Raw genomic sequence first — 18,422 nt, 5'->3', positions numbered from 1 at the left:
GAGACTATTGTGGCTTCCTGAAAGGAATCTGCACACCAGAGGCTGTCTGTCTCCAAGTAAGTGCACAGGGAGTACTGGGCCATTGGTGGCAGCCCCCTGCAGTCGTACCTGGACACGTTGGTGTCTCCCTAAAGCACAGCTTCCACTGGTATTCTCTTTCAGCATTCAAGAAAATAAGTTGTTTTCTCTCTTTCATGTCTCAACTACTGTACCTTGTAAATAGATCTCTGACGTTAATCTTTCAGAGATTTGCTGGGGGTGGGATGTTTCTTGTTTGGTTTTTTTTTGTTTTTAATTGATAGTGGTGTCACCTTATGTATTATTTATAGTAATTACTGAAGCCAGAGTCCTTAACAGAAGAGCCTCTTTACCCAGTCCTAGGGAAGATCCTTGAAACTGCATTCTGTGTGGATGGTGTTGTCTGCTGAAGTCCTAACTCCCCAGCCTGACTTTGGGAGAGATACTTGCTCATCTGCATTTCCTGTGCCTCAGAACTAGACAGGTATCTTGGGGCTCTGGGAGAAGAATTCCAGATATCATACAGACAGTGAGAAAACCCAGGTAAACTTCTGGGAGTAGAGAATAGGGAAGAGGAAGATGGGAACATAGCATATTGATGCAGACCAACTCAAGAAGAGTAATTATTAGTGCATGAATCAGTAATTGTCAGTGAATAGATGAGTAAATTGTACTTACATGACTTCAAATCAAGGAAAGACCTAGTCTCCTTCACTTGCTTACCAGTACTCATGCAAAATCTTCACAGATCTGCCTGGCAGAAACAGAATATCCTGAAGCATCCTTGTCTATAGCTATTGAAAACCAGTAGGATTCCTCTGGGCATTAGGATAAAAGAGGGTGGGACATGAGGAAGTTGAATTGTGCAACACTTCTTGTGCATGCTTAAAGAAATTTGTAGCATGAGCAACCCATAAAGCCAAATATGAAGCAGAAGCAATTACTCTGGCAGAAGCAATTTACGTACTGCTAGATATGTTGCCTTTGGCCTTCAGAAAATAACAAGAGAACATCAACTGTTGGGGAAAAAGAAGGGCTACTCTGTGCCCCAAACAGTAAAGTCATTAGGTACACTGATAAGACCATTGGTTTCAAAAGTACCAGTGTCTTGTTTAAAGTCAATGTAATGCATATTTTTATATATACTATATATATTTTTATATGCACTATAAAATAGGGATCAGGTTCTTAATCTACCCTGACACATATTCTATTTGGATTCTATTCAGTATTGCTAAAATGAGTTATCCCTGGAAGAATGTGCTGTGTGCTCTTACTCAATGTCCTCACCTTTACTATGTGCAAGAGCCTGGAATCAGTTAAGGAAACAGGAGCTATATTTAAATTATAACCTGTAAGTCAACAGGGGCATCACATTAGTGTGACCTAATGGAAGTTATTCCCTTTGTGAGAAATTTGCAGACAATTTATTTTCTATGTGTATTTGACTGCAGGCAACTTGGTCTTAAGAAACGTCTTCCATATATTTTGTCAGCCACAAAAGGATATTGTTGCTTAGGTAAAACATGATATATGTTTCTCCATTTCATACTTTAGTCTTTTGAAAAGAAAATTAAACAAGTGTGCTTAGTGTTTTTTATGGTTTTAGGCTACCTTTAGTAAGCTACCATTTACCAAAGCATACCTCAAGGTACTGTCAAAAACAGTACTAAAATTTTGCTCTAAGTGAAATACATTGCATATTGATAAATTTTGCTGTAGTGCTCTGATTGCTGAGAATTTACTGTGATGGCATACATAAATGGATTTGTTCTTGGAAGATACTGAGATGCCATTAATGCCTCTTTCTGCACAGTATGGGGTGACCTTGCTCATTTTTTTCCTACAGAAACAACTGCTTATTCTGTATGTGTGTCTTGTTTCCTTGGGAGAATTCAGGACAAAAGTGAAAAGCAAAGTTAATGCAGGTCAGTGCAATATGCAGTATAGAAAACTGCTGAAATACTGCATGACAGACTCAGCTAAACCTTTTAGGTATGCTTTGCTCAGTCACGTATATCCCTTTGATTTTTAAGTTACCTTATTCATATGCTTTCAGATCTGCTTTTGCAAAGTCCTCATTCTCAGTGCTGAGACACTACTCTCATGAAGGTACCATCGGGGTGAGTTTCCTACCGTTTGTTTGCCTGTGAAATGGGCATCCCTAATTTTGACAGAGATCAAAATACTTCAGTCTCCTCTGTAATCCCAAAAGATTTTTGATATATATTTTCTGTACCCAGTTTTCTCTCAAACTTATGAAGTGTTTAATTAATGTACATATTTTGACACCTCATGACGTGTCTGCTGCTTTTTTGTTGGTTGCCTTCACAGAGCTTTGATTTCTGCTCTCTGGCCAGAACAGCTTCCTTACTGAGCAATACTTTGGATTTAGGACTTTTTTGTCTTTCTGTTCTTCTTTTATAAAGGGCTGTGCCTACCTGCTATGCAGCACTTCAGAAAGTCACTGTAGAGTATTAGGCCTTTTAATTTCCTTTGTTTTGATTGTACTGTGTTCTGATTCTGGTTTTCTGTCCCCATGCACTTAGTGAGTCTCCTGATTTGAATCGTATCTATGCTAACTGTGCATGGCTTTATTCCTAGAATTCCATACTTGTTTGATCTTGTTGCCACTGGAACATCAGTGCAGCAGCTGGAATTGTTTGCAAGTTTTCTTTAACTTTCTGCACTTTCTACTCAACTCACTCCTACTCACTTATGTAAATTGAAGGATATGCAAAAGTGTGTGGATTGTGTTTTTAGTCTGAAGGACTAAAGCTTTAAAAATTAATTCTCTTTGTTTCCTGAATAGTCCCTATTGTGATGCTGATTACTTGCTGCTGAAGCCACTTGTTTTTACTATTTCATGCTAGCTTGCCTCTGATTCCTTTGACATTACCTGTTTACAAAGATCCTGTGGTTGCTAATTACATGATTTTGAGAGGCTCCTATCCCTGTAGTTTAACTGTGGCACAAACTTTTTAGAACTTCTGTCTGTTGAGAGAAAATTTATGAAAGCTAACTCAATAAAATGCATTCCAATTGTATTCAAAGTTTAAGGGCAGTAATTTTGTTTGGCAATATGCTTCATGAAGGGAGAAGTTTAAATATAGAAAAACATTTAAGAAACAGTTTTCCATTATAAGCTTTGGAGAATTTAAAAAAAACCCCAAAACAAACAAACAAACAAACAAACAAAAAAAACAAAACAAAACAAAAAAAAAAAAAACAAACAAACAAAAAAAAAAAAACCCAACCAAACCAGCAGGAAGGGAAAAAAACCAACAATAGAAACCCAGTAAAAATATGTGTCCTTTCATATTGCAGTGCAATTTGGTTTTATTGGTCATCAATCTTAGTGATCACTTAAGTTTGGAAAAAAAATGATTTGCAAAACCATTGTCTACATATACTGATGGTTTGACCTTCTTTTAAAGATTTTGATTTGTAAAGGGGAGTTTAGAATTTATATTTTTTCTTCAGAGTCTGTACCAAATAAGGTCAGGATTCTGCACCTTTCATATTGTTAATTTAACAATGGAAATGCTAATTGTGGTCAGCTGCATTCTCACTAAAGCTAAAATGCTTAGTAGAAAGTTTTGGTCTATAGATTTTGCCTCTTTTTATCACTGTCAGAATCTGAAAGTTTAATCTTGCATAATAAAACCTTCTTTCTAAAATGACTGCTTTACTATGTTACTGTTCCTCTGATCTTACTGCTCTTAGTGTTAGCAAAAGAAATGACCTGACTGCTCCCTGGAATAGCTTAATAACTCAGATATTGTTTCACAGTGCCTTTGAAATGTTTACCAGCAGGATGCTTATTGAGAATCTTTATTTTCCCTTCTTGGCAGTTTTCTAACTACTCTCTTATAAAAGAAAATCAACATATGCATATAGTAAACATTCTGGCAAGCTAATGCAGCCACAACTAGGCAATACAGAGTATTAATAAATCATTGCAGATCAGCCACACATTCTTCAAACTATATCTCAGCTGCTTCTGGAAGCTGACAGGTAATATTCCCTCCTCTTCCCCACAGCAACTATTTATGTAAAGCAATTACTAATTTGAACTTCAATATTTTTAAGATATGTTTCTCCATTAGGATGTGTATTACATTGCCAGATATGGTATATTGAGAGGAATTAACTCACTTTTATGAAATAAGAATCAATCCTAACTTTGAATCAAATCCAGAAAAAACATTCTTAAGGTTCAGAAAAGTTTATTCTTGGCTGTTTAATCTGCCTCAGTACTTTAAGGATGGAAAGCAAAAGAAAAAAAGTTTCATATAGGTAAAGAATTTCTCCAAAGGTATGTTTTTAATAATACTTCCTTAGTAATCCAATTTGGAAAGCTTAAGAAATGCTGAAAAAATAGTATAAATGCTGATTCTAAAATGGAGAATCAATCCAATGGCTTTTGAATATCTATTCTTCATCAATACCAGTGACAAAGATTCAAGTACTGAATTAATCTGTACCAGGTTTAAATAGAAATTAGATCCTTGTTTGTTTTGTTCAAATAATACTTGGATGTATCTGGTGATTCTAAATATGTGGAAGTCACACAAATACTCTTAAAAAGTATTTAGAATTTTTTTGGAAATTCTCAACCTTCATGAAATAACTAGCTTAACTCTTTCTATACCAATCTTTAATATTTATATCTATACTGATCTTTTGCTGGGGTAATGTATATTCCTGTGCTATTATGTATAAATAGCATTTTATTCTGATCACAAAGATGTGTCAGTCACAATTTAAAAATACATATAATTACGTAGTGGAAAGTAGTTAATGCTAGTCTGATTATTTTTTAACTAGTCTGTATCAGAGTTAATTTTATGTAGAATGGATAGGAGTTCATTTTCCTATTATTTGGCATTGTTAAGCATTTAGAATTAGCAAGGATGTCTTCAGGTTGAATGACAAATTTTATCCATGATTTTAGGTACCATGATGATGGATGTAAGACAAAAATATATATTATATAGCTCTTCTATTGAATAAAGGATGTCAACAATGGATTCTTGAAATCTGGATTGAATTTTGAAAGATACATTAAAACCTCTCAGTTGATGGGCTTCCATTACTTGCAACTGATATATAGTTTGAAAGACAAGATAAGAGTTGGCAACACTGGCAACACAGCACATGAATCTCTCCACTCATGAGATATTTTTTTCTCTCACATCATGTAGAGTTATTTCAATCTGAGTAATTGTTATAATGCGCTTCCTGAAAAACAAAGAAGGTAAGTAAAAGCCATAATTTTTAAATCATATTTTGGGGAAGATATTTTCATATTTTCCTTAACTAATCAATTAAATTATACATTTTTTTTGTGGAGTCAGATGTTATTTTAAAGTAGTTGTGTTTCCATTACTTATAAAACTATGTGCATATTCTTCACTGTTGCAATGACCTATCAAAAGCTGAAATTAGAATGATCTGTGAGCAGAGACAAACTGGAGATCAGAGGAGCATATATGATGTAGTATCATAATGATAGGGTAGAAAAAAATAGAAGATAAAGCAGTCTTAAAAATGTCACTATTCACAGGCATTTCCCTCTTTGGTCTGGAAATAGAAGGGTTTGGTCAAATCCTGTTGAAGTGACTCCTCCTGAGGTTGATCAAAATGTCTAAAACTTCATCTTGCTCCTTTTTGTTAATATTTATAATGTTCTGATCTTCTGCATCAGGGAGCAGAAGATCTCCAGAATACATAAGGAAACCAATGCAAATCTCAGCTGTTGACTCTCTGCAGCTGCTTCAGGCTGACATTTCCTAATAAAAGTTGTCTAGGTCGAGGGAAATACAAAATGCAAATAGCATGACTGTCAGAAGAAAATAATAATTGTAAAATCAGCTTGGTTTTACTAATCGGTTTGTAATTGTTCTTCATAGCAGGAGTAATGAATTTTTAACCTGGAAATAACTTAAGTATAGTAATTCACAGCATCATTACAGGATATTTATAGACAGAATGCAGTTTTATGTCTACACCAAGTTCCATACTTATGAATTTTAATTCTGTGCTGGGTATCATTCATTCTTTCATTATCCAGCTGTGAGAACAGTGCAGAGCATATAGGGTAACTGTAATGCTTCTACAGTGTTACTTACACAAGATGAAAAATTTGTGGTAAATAAGAAATTAGTGACATTCTGAAGACTTGCAGAAGAAACAAAATGATCAATTTCTTCATACAACTGAAGAGCATCTGTGGAGTGAGGTGGGGGGGAGCATAAGTGCTCCACTTAAAATAGCAGCTGGTTTCACATCACTAACTGACAAATCTGAAATGGTGATTCACTGGCTACAAAACTTTGGCATTCTAAACCTGTTATTAACCTTCTGCAGAGGGCAATTGAGGAAAAAAAAAAGAAACACAGGCAGAGACAATTCAAGTGCTAGCAGCAGCACCCTCTTCAGAAGAAATCAGAAAGCTATACATCAGCTCTAGACACTGCTCACCAGACCATAAAGGCATTGCCTCTTGCTCCTCTTAATTATGGTGCTGCAGCATTTATTCATGGACATAAACTGTGATTTGTCTCTGTTTGGGAATGTGACACTTCACTAGTTGATTATAGTGGTACAACTGCTATTTTTCTACACAAGGAAAAGGTGACATGTCAGACTGAAAATCATCAATACCGTCTCTTACCTATTCTTGATAAAATACTGGCAAAGTTCTTGTCATTCAGATTTTAAAATATATGTTAGGTCTGTTTCTGCCCAACAGTCAATGCATTTAAGAGCAGACTGTAGTTTCCAGATAAGATTTTTATTTTATAAAATGATTCCATGCAATGAAATACAGACAGCAGCAATATACAATTGAGCCCTGAAATACAGGTCTCTTATAGTCTTAAAGAAAAACTTGTCAGAAAACATGGGTCATCTTACAAAAATCGTAATTATCCATTTATTACTTCAGCTGCACCTCTGAGATCCTTCTGCTCCAGTATTCTTGCTGGTCACTTCTGAGAAACGAAGCCTCTGATAGAATTAGAGAGCAACTATTGCCTTTCAAAAGTTTAATAAACTTTTATGGATTTTTAGTAGATACTGAGCTGATTGACAGGGTCATGTTACTCATCTTGTTGAATGATTCAGAAGTCCAGGTATTTCACCCAGAGGAAAACTGCAGGATTTTATGAAGTAGTACTGAGCTATATCAAATTCCTTATCACCAATAAAAACTTCACATTAGTCAAAGTCAAACCGATTTTTTTGTCCAGGAAACCTCATACCAGACATTTTCTTGTAATGACCTCCAGGAATGAGAGTTAGCTTCAGATTAAAACATCTGCATTTATTTGTCTGCAATGCAGGTGTCTGCATACAGGTGTGGAAATGGTACGAGTTCCCTTGGGAGTCACTGAAGATCTCATCAGCACAGGCAGGGAAGACAGCCAGGCCCATTTCACCATCCCAGCTGGGACACCAGACAGCACCAGGCCCAGATGTTGGACGCTTCCCTGGGGATGAGGCTGGGCAGAGGCTGGGCCCGTCTGTGGCCCACACCCTGCGGCAGGGCTGGGCTGGGCTTCGGGAAGCTGGAGACCAACTCCGCTGCAGCATCCTGGGGCAGGGGCTGATGGCTCTGAGGGACTGGCGTGGGGTTCTGTGCTGTGGGCAGGATGAGGGGGAGATCTCTGGAAAGCTGGACAGAGACATTTAGCATCCTGGACTGTTTCAAACTTATGAGCATTTAAACTACATTTTGGTTTTGCAGCCTGGCCCGAAGCAGTCACAAAGACAGATGCAGAATTACTAACTCAATAATCACTCACACTGCCTTTACTAAAGTGAAAATGGACATGTAAGCTACCTGCACAAATTCAAGGCATGCTTCTTTTAGTAAAAAAAATAGTTATTAGGTGCTTTCACCACTTTCTTTTCTGTTTTTCCAACTCTCTTCCCTTTCCCTGCTGACAGAAAGCACCAGCAAAATATGGCAGAGCAGAGCTTTCCTGATGATGAGAATTCCTGTCATGGGGATAGTGGAGTTGGTTCTTGTGGCAGGGACTGGGGCTGTCTCTGGGATCTGCCAGCTTCCACTGCCTTCAATGATAAGCACCCCTGGTGAGACCGGCCATGCAGCAAGAGGTTTTGAAACAGAGAAGAGAGAGAGAACCTCCTCCCTATCACAGGTCATCAAAACCCCAGCGACACCACAGAGTATTTAATGTTATTATAAAGCTTGGCAGTATTATGGTAATCACCAGCTTAATAAATATTTCTGATAAATAAAATTTTAGTTTTTCCTTAGATTTTTTTCACTGTTTTCTTCACTTCAGAGGCAAGAATTACTCTTCATTCTGCTTCCATCTAAGCAAAACTTTAGGACAAAGATAATTATTGATCCAGCCCTAACAATTTTCAACATAATAGCTTGTTGCAGAGCTGTGAACAATAGCCAAAAAAAATTGAACTTTTTTTGGGACTGAGCACACATTTTATATTTGGTCTGGCAAAAGTTTTTTTCCCTGTACTTTGTGGTTAAAATTAAAGAAATGGAAATTGGAGACTGAACCTTCAATATATACTTATTAACTTCACTTTGTAGTAAAACAGGAGATGGGAATAACTATTTCCCCCCTTTTCCTTAGGGAAGCTCATAAGCCTTTATTTTCTTCTCTCTTTTTTTTTTCCTTTCCTTTTTTCCCATCTCACAGAAAGTGAGAAAGTACGGCTTTCCCAGAATTTTAGCCATTAGAGTCAGTAAATTAACATAGCTATGTTACACTGAAGTGGGATGCTGAAATTATGAGTAGAGAAAAAATTTCAATACAATATGATGTGATTTAATCCAATTTTTACATCCTGCATGAGGATATAACTGGTTGACTATTCCCAAGACCGAAAACTGCTCCTCCCAGCCTTCCCTCCCACACCTCAGCCCTTGGAGACCCTTCAGCAGTCTCATCAAATCACAGCATCATAGAATGATTTGGGTTAGAAGGGACATTTACAGGTCAGCTAGTCCAACATCCCCTGCAATGAGCAGGGACATCTTCAGCTAGATCCCAATGTTTGAAGCTCCATCCAACCTGGTCTTGAATATTTCCGGGGATGGGACATCCATCACCTCCCAGTGGACAATCTGTTCTGGTATTTCACCATCCTTATAACTGCTTGTCCTTTTACAACAGGTTCTGCTACAATGTCTGTCCCTACCTTTCTTATAATCCCTCTCTAAGGCTGCAATATGGTCTTCCCAGAGCCTTCTTGTATCCAGACTGAACATCTCCATCTTTCTCAGACTCCCTACATAGGGAAGGTGTTCCAGCCCTCTGTTTGTCATCATGACCCTTCTCTGGAACCATTCCGGCATGTTCCATGTCTTTGTTGTGCTGAGAAGCCTGGAGATGGACACAATACTTCAGCTGAGGTCTCACAAGGGAAGAGCAGAGGAGTAGAATGATTTTCCTTGATCTGCTGGTCACACTGCTTTTGATGAAGCCTAGGATGCTGCTGACCTTCTGGGCTGTGAATGCACACTCTTGGCTCACCTACCAGTACCCCAGGCCCTTCTTTGCAGGGCTGTCCTTGATCTGTTCTTCCTCCGGATGGTACTGATACTCGGCATTTCCCTGACGCAAATGTCGAACCTTGCACCTTGGACCTCATGGGGTCCCCATGGGCCCACCTCTTGAGCTTGTCCAGATCCTTCTGCATGCCATCAAGTCCCTCAGGCATGTAAATTGCACAACTCAGCTTGGTAGACTTGCTGAGGCTGCATTGTATCCCACTATCCATGGCACTGATAAAGATATTAAACAGTACTTACCTCCACATGGACCTGTGATGGGCACCACTTGTCACTAATGCCCATCTGGACTTTGAGTTACTGACCACTACCTTCTGCATGTGACTGTCCAACCAATTGCTCCTTCACCAAATGGTTAGTCTCTTTAATCCCTGTCTTTTCAATTTAGAGAAAAGTATGTTGAAGGGGGGACCATGTCAAAGTACTTCTTTTTGTCTTTTCCAGGAGTACCAAAAAGAACTAAGACTAAAATTTGATTACATGGGTTTTACAGAAATATCCTTCCAGGCATCTGCTTGTGATTTTTTACCCAAGAAGTTTATTGGTGGCAGCAGACTACCTTTCAGCGGAGTTCTTTAACCATTATTTCAACAGTCTTTTGAATATACTCTTGGAAGCTGTAAAAGTCAAAATGTCATGAGTCTGCCTATACCATTGTTTCATATCACCATCTTCCCTGAAGATTTCTGGTAATTCTGTAGTAATTTTGAAGTCTTAGTTATGGAAATTTTGCCAGCACCTCTATTGTTGAAAATAACTGAAAACTGCCTTATTTGAAAATGCATTAATTTCTATTTTGAAGTGAGAAGGTTTTGTAAACTTGAAATCTTCAGAAAAACATTCAGAAAATGAAGAAACATATATAAGATTGGGTTCAGATTACTGGAATGTAACTTAGAGCGACATAAACAGTTGTATTACATAGAATGTGTTACAATAGAGATAACAGGACGTGATAAAGCAGATATACAGCTATACAGTTTTAGTAAATTCAAAAAAATGAAGTGTTTTTCAAAAAATCCAAAGCACTTTGAAATTATAACACTTGAAATATAAAGTATTTAAAATAAATTAAAAATATATATTATAACATGCCTATAAGGAACCTGAGGTACTTGAAATAGGCTCCAGCATATCAACACCGTAAAATGTTGATTCCAGCCCATCTCCATCAATGCCAGGAGTTCCTCAGTTCTTTCAACGACTTATCTTCCCTGCATTTCTCTGGATTCCTTTCACAACATCTACCCCTTTCTTGGATGTGCTCTCCTGAGCTGCAGTGGAGGGCTGGAGAGCAGGTGCTCATCCGTGTGACTTCTTGTCTCTGATGTCTTACATCTGGTCTTGGAACTTATTCTAAAAAGTGTTACATTGTTAATCCAATTTAAATGCGAATAAACTTGTAATAAGTTAGTCCTCTGCAGCCTTCCTCTCTTCATCCTCATCTCTTGCCTTTTAACTGAAAACTAATCAGCCAAAAGAGGTTATTTTTCACCTTCACTGTGCCTTTGATATTGTTTGCAGAATTCATATACTAATGGTCTTCCCTTGTAAAAGGGAAGAGGTGTGGCAGCAGAAAAACAAGACTATTATAAGGACATGATTCATGTTAGATTACATGAATTCAATATATATTGAATTACTTTCAGCCCCCTATTATACTTTCAACTCATCATTAGCATTTTTCTGCCTTTTTTTGTTCATCTTTAGTTTGATTTTGTTTTACTAATTTTAGATTGTTTTGTAAATTGAGCAAAAAAAATTCTGAAGGTAGTTGTCTTTCCTGAAGTGCTTTCTCTCACCCAACTGCTCTTAGTGCAATTATTTGTGTGTGCTCTCTACTCCAGCATTCGAGCTATTAGTGAAAGCCCAGAACAAACCTATAAAAGAATTTGATAGGTACAGCTAGCAACTACTGAACACTACACTTTAATTTGCTTTATTGTCCAGTCTTTTCACTCTTACAAGATAATCCTAGCTGCAGTGCATTTCCATAATAAAGATGTGAAATACCTTTTGCTTTCCATATTGACTCTACACTGTGTAAGATGAGATTATTTTGACAGGGTATGCTTCTGTGCTTCCTTTTGGGATGTTTCCTATCACATTTCCTTCAGGGGCTAGTTGAATGATTGCTCAATACTTTTCCACAATATCTTTTTTGGGTTGATTATGTCCAGTCCTATGTTCTCATTCTGAAGGGAAAAAAAGACTATATTTAGTGTTCTCTAGCCCTCCAGTTTTTACTGACACCTCTGTTTCTTTCCCTTCAAATTCTCTTAGGTAACTAATTGCAAATGATTCAGAAATCACTTTTGATGCTTTCTTGAAAACTGTTGATTGAAATCCATCCCATTTACAGTCTTGATTATGTCCCACATTTCTAAGTATTCTGTAACCTGTATGCTCGCCTGAACTGCTCTATTATTAAGTTTCTGTGACGTGAATGGTTGCCATTAATCTTTTTGTCCAAAGGCTCATACCAAACAGGCAGTAAATCTTTTTACATTATTAGTATTATTCATTATTTATTCACTCTTCCTCTTAAAATAATTGATCTATATTTCCCTCAGCTTACACCTAATGATGTGTGTCATGGTTTGACCCGGAAGTACGGTTTTGGGAAGTTATGGTCAAACCAATCAGTGGCCAAATTTTAGATTGGCACCTGGTGTGGCCACTGGGGATGTGGATACGCCTCTGAGAACACACAGGGGCATGTGTAATGTGCTTTAATTTAATGTTGCTTTCTTTGTGTAAATCTCAAGCCATATCTTCTCTGCATTTCCTGCCTACAGTTTTTTACTGTTTATTTAGGATTCTTTTCATCCATGTGTTCAGCCTTCTGTATTTCGTGCAGTGCTGTGTTATAAACTGGTAGCTCTTTCACAATATTGTCTGTTTTGAAAACAAAACAATATAGAAGATAATATTAAAGACCTCAGAATGCTGCTATGGGTTCTTCTGCTTTACTTATTATCTCCTCCCCACGTCACATTGCCACTGCCTGTGAAATTGCCTATTTAACAGCCACGAGTCCTGTTGCCTTTCTTCTTTTTGTATTCCCTTGATTCACCTCATTATTTCTCTGCTTGGTAGTGATGAGTCACTGTGGATTCCCACCTCTCTGTCTCGGACTTTTGCTCCTTTTGCTGGAGTCTCAAGAAATTCTATTACAGTAAGATCTGTAGCTGTGTTTGTTTCTCATAAAGGAGAAAGAAAAGGTAGAGATATTAATGCAAATATATAGAAACAGCTAACCCACAGACTGGTGTAAGTTACTCAGTAAACCTATTTTTCTGTGTCAATGAGTTTTTTGATTTGGCTCACTAATTGATCATGTTTTTTCTGATATTTTTTAATATTGCTTTTGGACTACTTATGAGTTGTTTACTCAGAGTCTATCTTCTTGTACTCTGCTTGTCTCTTGTAATCCTTCAGTTACATGGTTACTTGATTCTCAAATGCTTTTCAGGGCAGCCCTTGCAAGTATCTCATGTATACACTTATATTAGTTGTGGACCCATCACATTCAGTCATGGCATTTTTTAACATGAAAAATGTAGTATTGAAAAGTAGTATTTTTCCTCTGAGTAATGAAAAGGTTAATGGTAAACTTAATTGCTAAAAAATCCTTAGTGTTTATGATTCAGAACAAATAAAATTTATGCTTTTATACATGCCTGAAGGCAATACAATACTCAAGGTTCCCTAACATCTATGAGGGTTGTATAAGTGACCTCTGCCAAAGCTTTTGAATTAAGTGTTATAATTGATTGTTTATTAAACTACCCCTACAATCTTCATTACCCTCACTACATGGACTTATTGTGGTCCCACATTACAGCACTTGCCTTTTAGAATCCAGTCCCTGAAATGCTGCTAAAAAATGTCTTATATGTCCCTCATTACCTTCATTTTTTAATCCCTGTAGTAGATTCCTCTGCAATTCCAGTAGGGTTCAATTTTCTCCTACTCTATCTTTGATTTTTTCCTGGTTTCAAACATTCTCAGTTGCCTTAATCCAGAACTACTTAAATGTTCTCTCTTTGTTTTTTTGCTCTTTATATTTTCTTGGAGCTCACTTCCATCTTTAGTAAACCTGCTTCCACAATTCCCTTTGAAATTGTTCTTCCACCGGTTATAGCATATTTGTCAAAAAAAGGGAAATGAAAAAATCTCATAATCCTTTTTCTTGTCAAATATGCCTTACAAGTAAAGGAAATATTACATCAATAGGAATTTTTTAAAATATGCTTTATTTATCACATGAGTTTTTAAGATCTCAAATGAATGCTAATAAATAGGAGGTTTCTTAAATTCTCAACAGGACACAAATGCTATTTTGCAGTTCAAAATTTCAAGAGGATTTTAATTTAAATACAGATCCCTCTTTTTTTCCTATCAAATGAACCAGATGTTTTCCATTACAGCACCAGTGTATCTCTACCTTGTTGGTGCCAGAAGTCCACTGAGAAAAAGATTTTACTAGAGGAGGCAGTGGTAGGCTCCTATGCTGCATGGAATGAGTAAATGGTTGGCTTAAAACTGTAACAAAATGCTGTGATGTTGGGCCAACCCCCCAGTAGCACAGCCATGGAGAGGAACTTGGAAACAAGTCATGTTATTAGTTCTTTTCCTGCCAGAATTTAGGATTTATTAATTTTACAGACAAAAAGCAGTATAGTTCCCTGAAAAGTGGGAACCCGTGTTTCATGGCATTTCCTAGAGGCAAATAGTTAATTCTGGGGAATAATTGTTTTACACTTTTTTTTTATAAGACAGCAGTAAATGGCTACTAGAGGTGACCTTGTGATGAGGAGAAAGAGTTCTAATAAGAAGTAAATATTTGTTGCTGTTTGCTACTACCTAGCTTTGTTTTGAGCTATGTGAGGAAGTTTCATTTGTTAGCAATAAAATATTCTCCCCCTTGCAGAAACTTTCAGTTATATAACTTGTAGTCTGATTCAGGTTGCAGGAAAGTAAATGACAATTCTCCCATAGAGGGTAATAACAGCAGGATACACCCAGTAATTCATACAATAGTCTGGGAACAGACCCAGAGGGGAAAAGAAATGGAGAAAAGTATTTGTTTAAAAACTTTTTTTTGTTTACATCTGACTCCAATGCTCTTTTAAAACCAATACAGGAGTTGGGAAAGGTAATGAAACCCATGGAAAAGTTTCTGGATAGGCCATACACATTCTCAAGGGCAGAGAAAATGCAAGGCTATCATTAGTAGCTTTTATATGTGAGTTGTTTAGTAATTACTAGTCTTGTGAGACCTGGGAAACAAGAATTCACAAAAGAGGAAAGCAGAAATGCAACTGAAATGCTCTTGTGATACTTTGAGCTAATGTACATAGATACAGTACAAGGCTATATAGATTCCATATGGCTGATCACCACAAAGATAAAGTAACTGGTAATTATTAACTAGACTGGAACCTCGTCCTTGACTGTAGATTACTTTTTCAGATCTCACATCACAATTTGTATTTGGGGGATTTGGAGAGCATGATAATAGGAAGAAGTCAAAGAATACTTTTTCTGCCCATTTACAGCGAAGTTCCACAATTGCTAAAAACTAGAAACTGACTTTTCAGTAGTTCTCTCTACCATTCATCATATTTGAAAAGATTTGTGTCATGAGCCAGTAATTTTGCCAGCTAAAACCTGGCTAACTTGAGAATAATTCTTGGCATTTCCTTCTTTGTCTAGTGCTGGATTAAAAGCACTACAAAATGTTAAGCTATCTGCATTTAAATTCAGGTGCTCTTCTAAGACCAACATACATTGCAATTGTAGAAACATTGCTATCAATTGAATTATACAGAGATGAATGTGGCTGAAAAACAATTCAGTAGAGGTTTAGACAATGCTGAAGATGTTTATTCCGCTTTAATCTGTCCAAATATAATTGATTTAGATATCAGTTTGTACAGTCATAAAAATAGCAGTGGTTTGATATTGTTAAAGATCTCAAGGTTGTTATGTTTCAGCAAATAGTCAGATTCATGGGGAAGTCTGCACCAGCATGCCCAAGAAAGCAATAGATGTTTCCTTTGCCTAAGATCCTGTATAACAACAATCACAGAATTGCAAAAAATCCTAATCTACTTCCATCAAGTTTTAGCTTAATCCTGATAGGTGTTTGTTCCTGGAAATATATAGAAATGAACTGGCAACCAATGTCACTATGGTTAGGAAGTCTGAATGCTTCTCTAGTATGTTTTGCTCAAGAGTCAAAAGAAATGGCTTTTCGTTTATTCATAAGAACTTCTCCAATTCAGCTCTTTGGTAATTGAATTGGATATTCAGCCTCAGAGAGAATATCCAAAAGGATCGTCTGTTCCCATTACAAAAATAAAAGGCACTCAAGGTCTCTTTTTGAAAACTCAGTTGGAGGTTTTTTAAAAATTTAATTTGCTACTGAAATATTTCCCTGTTGCAATCTCTATGTAACTGTGCTAAGAGCATTTAGTATAACAGGATATTTTTCAATTTCTAGAAATATAAATTTACCATTTATTTAGCATAGCACTTAGAGAATCTATAGCAGCATTTCAGATTTCAAAACTGTCCACTATGGAAATATTTTTACAGTTTTATTGAGTGCAAAACATGTAATCTGGTCTTTCTCCTCAAATTTGCTTAGCCTTGTACCAGAAGATTCTTAGGTTGTGGTTCAACTACCTGCAGAGACCATTCTAAGGAAAATATTCAAAGTAGGAAGAAGTATTGTTTTCAGATCAGATGTCCTTTATCTTCAGCATTTGAATTAGCAGTTGCTTATGTTATTCTAAAATGCAGTACTATTATCAGTGTCAGGAAGGCTGATGTTTTGGAGTTCTCCCTCATGTATTGTGTGAGCCCTCATGTATTGTGTGTTTCTTTCTTAGAAACTTCCCCCTAAACACAGCTAGAGCCTTGCTGTGTTGTTGGGTGAGCAAAGCAGTGTTAGTTATTTGCTTTCAGCATCTGCTTTCTGACTTTTACGTTGAAACTCAGGTGTATTTACAATCATTAGTAGGATGTCTGGAGAAAGGACAGGTGTTTTAGTCACATGGGCAGTGCTGAAGCTGAAGCTCTGAGTTTCCTGTATTGTTTCATATGCATAAGTAGTTTTTGAAAAACATCTCAGCTTTGCTGCAGATACTGCAACAGGGATATTTGTAAGAACTTTTTATCATAATGCATCAGTAAATTTCTGGTAGGTTGTGTCTTCAGTGAGACATATCAATGAAGCTAAAAGCAGAGCCTTTGCTCTATCAGAGAACAGAGTGGATCTTCCGACTCGATCCTGCGCTTTCAAACACCCAAGTACTGGGATATCACCAAACTACTGAAATCAGCCTCAGTTTTCTCTCCAATATGGCCATAGCTTTAAAGAAATGCAATTGTAGAAAGCACTTGCAGTTATCTTGAAGGATCTACAAGATTTGAATATTTTTAGGATATAATTTCAATAATTTATACAGAAATAGGGAGTTGGTAGCACTAATGTTTCTTTTTCTTTTTATTAAAAGGAAATAAGAAAACTAGGATTTTCATGTAATCAAGGAATTATGGTTAAGGCTCAGCTGTCAATTGAGCTTCACTGTAAAATCAGAAACATTACCAAGTACTGTTTGATTTTCTCTCCCCCTTCATATTGCTTATTTTCCCATCTACTACAGAAGTCTTTGATAGGCTGATTAATTTACAGGGTGAAAAAATTTCTCCAGCTATGAAGACAGTTAAAGCAAGTATATGGTTGAAGTTTTCAAATCGTATGAAACATAATCAGGACATCTGAAAGCAGAGGTAAAATAATCTAAGTATAGAATTTTTGGTGATAACTTTAGCTACATTTTCACAATGAATACTTGCTGTAAACACAATTTTAAAAAAATTTTGAAGCTTGATTTTTAGTTCTTGTAGCTAAGATGGTACTAAGTTCTAAGGATCATATTTGAAACATTTTATAGGAGTCAATGTTTGGACAAAACCTGCAAAATTCAATTCAATTCAAAGTTACACTGGTATGCTTGGATTGAAGATATGGGCTTACTCTATTCATTTAATGCGCCAACTTCTGAAATGATGTTCTGATTGAAATTTTAATTTCAAAAACACTTAATACTTGAGAGAATTTAAATATGGCGATTTAGCCTGAAGTCCTAAATGATCTTAAAGCATAGCTGAAAATATGGTCAAAGAACATAGCTAGTTCTAATAAATAAAATTTCTCAGAAACAATTATTTTTCCTTATGCTGTCGTGATGCTGAATGCAGAGCTCCACTTTTTTCATGCTTCTAGTAATTATTGCTGACAATTTTGTTACAGAAGCATGCTGTTGATGCACTTGAAATGCATCTTTTTTGCTTTGCCTTATATTCAGGGCAAATGCCTCACTTTCAAGATCACATCCAACAAATAATGACTGGCTCTTCCAAGAAGCATTTTTTGGTTCAAGGCTAAAAGCCTTTTTATTCAGCAAATACTTTCTTATTAAAATCAAACAGGGAATAGAAGCCAGTTTCATAAAGGATGTTTGGTATCTATTTCTCCCTATAATCTAATGTTACTTACCTTTTAAAACTGTTATGCGCATAATGACAATAAATCAAGCAGAGTGATAGCACCACACAGCAAAATTAATTTAGGTAGCTGTGATTTATTCATTCTGTCCATGACCCAAACACACATCACAATCTGAAATGAGTTCAGAAAAAGCCCTCCATAGAGGAATGACAGGTGTGCAAAAAGGTGAAGAAATTCTTAGAAATTTTATGCACTTTGCTCAAACAAGAAGACTTAAAATCTTCTGTTGTGCAGATGTGTTTCCTT

The sequence above is a fragment of the Onychostruthus taczanowskii genome, unplaced genomic scaffold, assembly GCF_017590055.1.
Source record: "Onychostruthus taczanowskii isolate IOZ18803 unplaced genomic scaffold, ASM1759005v1 scaffold11, whole genome shotgun sequence".
NCBI lineage: Eukaryota > Metazoa > Chordata > Aves > Passeriformes > Passeridae > Onychostruthus > Onychostruthus taczanowskii.
Note: the sequence above shows the minus strand (reverse complement) of the source record.